The following is a 6,215-nucleotide window of genomic DNA, read 5'->3' on the forward strand; positions in this document are numbered from 1 at the left end:
TACCTCTTGAACGGGAAAGTGGCGCAGCGCAGGAAACCGTTCCTGTGATGCCCACACCAACTGAAGAGGAAAACAATGATGATGATCAAGGTACTTCGGATCAAGTTACTGCTGAACTTCGTAGGTCCACAAGGACACGTTCCGCACCAGAGTGGTACGGCAACCCTGTCCTGGAAATCATGTTGTTAGACAACAATGAACCTTCGAACTATGAAGAAGCGATGGCGGGCCCGGATTCCAACAAATGGCTTGAGGCCATGAAATCCGAGATAGAATCCATGTATGAAAACAAAGTATGGACTTTGACAGACTTGCCCGATGATCGGCGAGCGATAGAAAACAAATGGATTTTTAAGAAGAAGACGGACGCGGATGGCAATGTTACCATCTATAAGGCTCGACTTGTCGCTAAGGGTTATCGACAAGTTCAAGGGATTGACTACGACGAGACTTTCTCTCCCGTAGCGAAGTTGAAGTCCGTCCGAATCATGTTAGCAATTGCCGCATACTATGATTATGAGATATGGCAGATGGACGTCAAAACGGCATTCCTTAACGGACATCTTAAGGAAGAGCTGTATATGATGCAGCCGGAAGGTTTTGTCGATCCTCGGAACGCTAACAAAGTATGCAAGCTCCAGCGATCCATTTATGGATTGGTGCAAGCATCTCGGAGTTGGAACATTCGCTTTGATGAGATGATCAAAGCATTTGGGTTTATGCAGACTTATGGAGAAGCCTGCGTTTACAAGAAAGTGAGTGGGAGCTCTGTAGCATTTCTCATATTATATGTAGATGACATACTCTTGATGGGAAATAATATAGAATTTCTGGACAGCATTAAGGCCTACTTGAATAAGTGTTTTTCAATGAAGGACCTTGGAGAAGCTGCTTACATATTAGGCATCAAGATCTATAGAGATAGATCGAGACGCCTCATAGGTCTTTCACAAAGCACATACCTTGATAAGATTTTGAAGAGGTTCAAAATGGATCAGTCCAAGAAGGGGTTCTTGCCTATGTTACAAGGTGTGAGACTGAGCTCGGCTCAGTCACCGACCACGGCAAAAGATAAAGAAGAGATGAGTGTCATCCCCTATGCTTCAGCCATAGGATCTATTATGTATGCCATGCTGTATACCAGACCCGATGTAAACCTTGCCGTAAGTTTGGTAGCAAGATACCAAAGTAATCCCGGCAAGGAACACTGGACAGCGGTCAAGAATATCCTGAAGTACCTGAAAAGGACGAAGGACATGTTTCTCGTTTATGGAGGAGACGAAGAGCTCGTCGTAAAGGGTTACGTCGACGCTAGCTTCGACTCAGATCTGGATGACTCTAAGTCACAAACCGGATACGTGTATATGTTGAATGGTGGAGCAGTAAGCTGGTGCAGCCGCAAGCAGAGCGTCGTGGCGGGATCTACGTGTGAAGCGGAGTACATGGCAGCCTCGGAGGCAGCGCATGAAGCGATTTGGGTGAAGGAGTTCATCACCGACCTAGGAGTCATACCCAATGCGTCGGGGCCGATCAAACTCTTCTGTGACAACACTGGAGCTATTGCCCTCGCCAAGGAGCCCAGGTTTCACAAGAAGACCAGGCACATCAAGCGTCGTTTCAACTCCATCCGTGAAAATGTTCAAGATGGAGACATAGAGATTTGCAAAGTGCACACGGATCTGAATGTCGCAGATCCGCTGACTAAACCTCTCTCGCATGCAAAACATGATCAACACCAGAACTCTATGGGTGTTCGATTCATCACAATGTAACTAGATTAGTGACTCTAGTGCAAGTGGGAGACTGTTGGAAATATGCCCTAGAGGCAATAATAAAAGTATTATTATATTTCAATGTTCATGATAAATGTCTTTTGTTCATGCTATAACTGTATTATCCAGAAATCGTAATACACGTGTGAATACTTAGACCACAATATGTCCCTGGTGAGCCTCTAGTTGACTAGCTCGTTGTGATCAACAGATAGTCATGGTTTCCTGACTATGGACATTGGATGTCGTTGATAACGGGATCACATCATTAGGAGAATGATGTGATGGACAAGACCCAATCCTAAGCATAGCATAAAAGATCATGTAGTTCGTTTTGCTAGAGCTTTGCCAATGTCAAGTATCTCTTCCTTCGACCATGAGATCGTGTAACTCCCGGATATCGTAAGAGTGCCTTGGGTGTATCAAACGTCACAACGTAACTGGGTGACTATAAAGGTGCATTACAGGTATCTCCGAAAGTATCTGTTGGGTTGACACGGATCGAGACTGGGATTTGTCACTCCGTATGACGGAGAGGTATCTCTGGGCCCACTCGGTAATGCATCATCATAATGAGCTCAATGTGACCAAGGTGTTGGACACGGGATCATGCATTACGGTATGAGTAAAGTGACTTGCCGGTAACGAGACTGAACAAGGTATTGGGATACCGACGATCGAGTCTCGGGCAAGTAACGTACCGATTGACAAAGGGAATTGCATACAGGGTTTGATCGAATCCTCGACATCATGGTTCATCCGATGACAACATCGAGGAGCATGTGGGAGCCATCATGGGTATCCAGATCCCGCTGTTGGTTATTGACCTGAGAGCGTCTAGGTCATGTCTGCATGTCTCCCGAACCCGTAGGGTCTACACACTTAAGGTTCGGTGACGCTAGGGTTATTAGGAAGACTAGTATGTGACTACCAAATGTTGTTCGGAGTCCCGGATGGGATCCTGGACGTCACGAGGAGCTCCGGAAGGGTCCGGAGGTAAAGATTTATATATGGGAAGTTGTCAAACGGACACCGGGAAGTTTCGGGGTCATACCGGTATTGTACCGGGGCCACCGGAAGGGTTCCGGGGGTCCACCGGGAGGGGCCACCCCTCCCGGGGGGCCACATGGGCTGCGTGGGGCAGGGAGCCAGCCCCTGGTGGGCTGGGCGCACCCCCTCCCTTGGGCCCTTGCGCCTAGGGTTGAGGGGGGAACCCTAGAGGGGGCGCCCCCTTGGCTTGGGGGGGCAAGCCACCCTCTCCCCCTCTCCCCTTGGCCGCCGCACCCCCCTAGATGGGTTCTAGGGGGCCGGCCCCCCTTCTCCCTTCCCCCTATAAATAGAGGGGTGAGGGGAGGGCAGCCGCACCACCCTCCAAGGCGCAGCCCTCCCCTCCCCAACACCTCTCCTCCTCCGTTGTGTGCTTGGCGAAGCCCTGTCGGAATACTGCCTCTCCACCATCACCACGCCGTCGTGCTGCCGGTGGAGCTGTCTTCCTCAACCTCTCCTTTCCCCTTGCTGGATCAAGAAGGAGGAGACGTCTCCCGTCCCGTACGTGTGTTGAACGCGGAGGTGCTGTCCGTTCAGCACTTGGTCATCGGTGATTCGAATCACGTCGAGTACGACTCCATCATCACCTTGCAAGCTTCCGCACGCGATCTACAAGTGGTATGTAGATGCAAACTCTCTCCCTTGACTCGTTGCTTAGATGAACTCATAGATGGATCATGGTGAAACCGTAGGAAAAATTTTAATTTTCTGCAGCGTTCCCCAACATATTGCTGATAGGTAATACTTATACCTTACCTTTTTAGGTAATTTGTTCCGTTGCATGTGAGTGTAGGTTGGTCTGTTCTTTTAGGAAGAAAAAGAATAGGTCAAATTAATTGGTCACAACTATGATTTTACGTCATGACCATAGCGCAAAATTTCATGACCATTGAGTGTAGGTTGGTCTATTATAAATGTGTTTTTCTTAAGGCTGGTCATAGTGGGAAGTAACTTAGAGTAGTAACATGCATATGTTACTACTCTATGTTACTACCCTTATAGTGGGAAGTGGCATATGTGTAGTAACATACACATGTCCATTTATTATCTTGTAGACTCATTTTGCATTGGAAAAGCGCTATGTGATGGTAACATATTAGGTTACTCTATTTGCCTCTCTCGTCATTAACTACTTGCCACATCAATATTTTTGCTTATGTGGCATCTATGTTAATACCTATGTTACTCCCACTATGACCAGCCTAATAATCTCATACTGGTGTGTTTTGCCTTCTCAAAAGAAAATCATGACAGGACCCCATGCCCCTATATCCATCCTTGAAGTCGGGTTGCGCGAGCTATGCTTGCAGGGGGAATTAATGCGCAAGTTTGCAGCAACAAGGGTTTTTCTACGTCTTGATGGGCAGCTAAATTAGTTTTCTTATGTATACTAGAGAAGAAATGTCACATCATGTACAATCATTTTATTTAACTACTATGATGCATAAGATTTTTCATTAGTTCTCATAATTCATCCAGTATACGTTTTTCTTTCGAACCAAAGAAACTAGAAAGTCATATAAGAGAAGCATGAATGAAGAGGGGGTGAAATGGAAATGGGACCTTGCTACATCTTATTGTAGATAGCAAAACTCCATTCTTATTGTAGATAGCAGGCCTCCATTCTTTCTTTATTAAGGGGGGTTAAATCTTTTACCATACGTGTTTGCCCACAATTTAAACCAACTAAATAATAGATTTCATTTTCAATATGTACATGGTTTCAGCGGGTCTCTGCGTCATTTGGCGCAACGAATCCACTCGAGGCCCGGCGGCAGACGGGAGAGGGTCACCGGCTAACGCCGGCGAGCTGGTGGTTGGTGGCGGCTCGATCCACTCCTGCATCCTTCTTCCACTTCCCCGATGGCGAGGTCAGATGCGACCTGGGGGTTGGTGGCGGCTCGATCCACTCATGGATCCTTCTTGTTTCACTTCTCCGCTGCCTAACACCGAGCACTGGTCAAGGAGCATGGTATCGACGACGGCAGCCGGAAACATGACTTAAAATGGGACTTTACACCAAAAAATAAGAATGTGTGCAACAAACCTATTAGAGGGGATTAAACCATGAAATTTTATTTCATTGTGGGCATGGCTTTAGCATGTCTCTGCGCTATTCGGCGCAACGGGTCCACTGGTTTCATTAAAAGGGAAAGGTGTAGAGGGTTCGGATTGCAGGAATAAGTCGCTTTCATTTCCAGAATAGAAGCTAGGATCTTTGACCAGACACAATGGCATGCTGCCATTAGTTTTTAATGATTACTAGTATTATACTGAATTTTTCATGCTGCCATGGGTGATCTATGAGGACACCCTTTCCCTCGAATAAAAGAGGGGACACCCTAATTATTGTTTATGACTGTCATCAGGAGCATATGAATCTATTGGGATGTCACATGTCTTAGACTCTTGAGATTAGATTAGCTAGATGGCCTCTCAAGAAGGAAAGATGGGCGGTCTCATACCCGGCAGGCATCCTGGTTGAAGAGTGCGCCGGACTGGTGAGTGCCCCATACTCGGCAGGCGTCCTGGTTGGGACCTCAAGTCTTAGATGTTAGGTTTGGCTGCGAGGTTTATTAGGTATTAGGCCCAGACTATCAGCATCCCTACATCAACTGGATAGGAGTAGCGACAGATGTTGCCTAGACGGTGGCTTTAGTTTTACTGTTGTATGACTTTGTAAGGTCATGTATGAATAATTAATAAAGCGGCTGCATGCATCGTCCAGATGCAGAGGCCAGGGGTCCTCCTCCTTTTCTAAAAAAAAGAAAAAAAGATGGGCTAAGACGCATACTGGTTGGTGGTATGGGTGCCGCTATATTTTATCATTTATAATTGGCATCCTTTTTATGGACATCAAGAAAACACAGGTGTCCTGATTTGGAATTTTAGAGGTCCAAGTATATGTGTATGTGCAATGCACGTGTTTTGTGAGGTGCTTAGAATAAAGCGGTCATTTTCTTTTTTGCCTATATGATAAATTATTTGATAGAAATGCCATTTAACAATTTGCCTCAAACAAGTGCATGATACAACAATTTAAGCATGTAAATAGTGCGCTTGCATCAGATTGGAATGAGCCTCGACGTAAATGCTTGCTCATATCTAAACCGGCGATGGTGCTCTTGTATTCAGCTTGTCTAGAAGTCGAGGAATGACGCGTCTTCAATCACGTCTGCTACGATGTTGACATCATCTTTGCTAGGTCATGGTATCATCTCCACCGCCACCGCTCTTTTGGGTTATCTGGAAGTCGATGAACGACATGATCTTCAATCACATCTGCTACGACGTTGACATCATCTTTGCTAGGTCATGGTATCATCTCCACCGCTACCTCTCTTTAGGGTTATCTGGAAGTTGAGGAACGATATGATCTTCCATCGCGCCTGCCAC

This window comes from Triticum aestivum, chromosome 3B (genome assembly GCF_018294505.1).
Source record: "Triticum aestivum cultivar Chinese Spring chromosome 3B, IWGSC CS RefSeq v2.1, whole genome shotgun sequence".
Classification (NCBI taxonomy): domain Eukaryota; kingdom Viridiplantae; phylum Streptophyta; class Magnoliopsida; order Poales; family Poaceae; genus Triticum; species Triticum aestivum.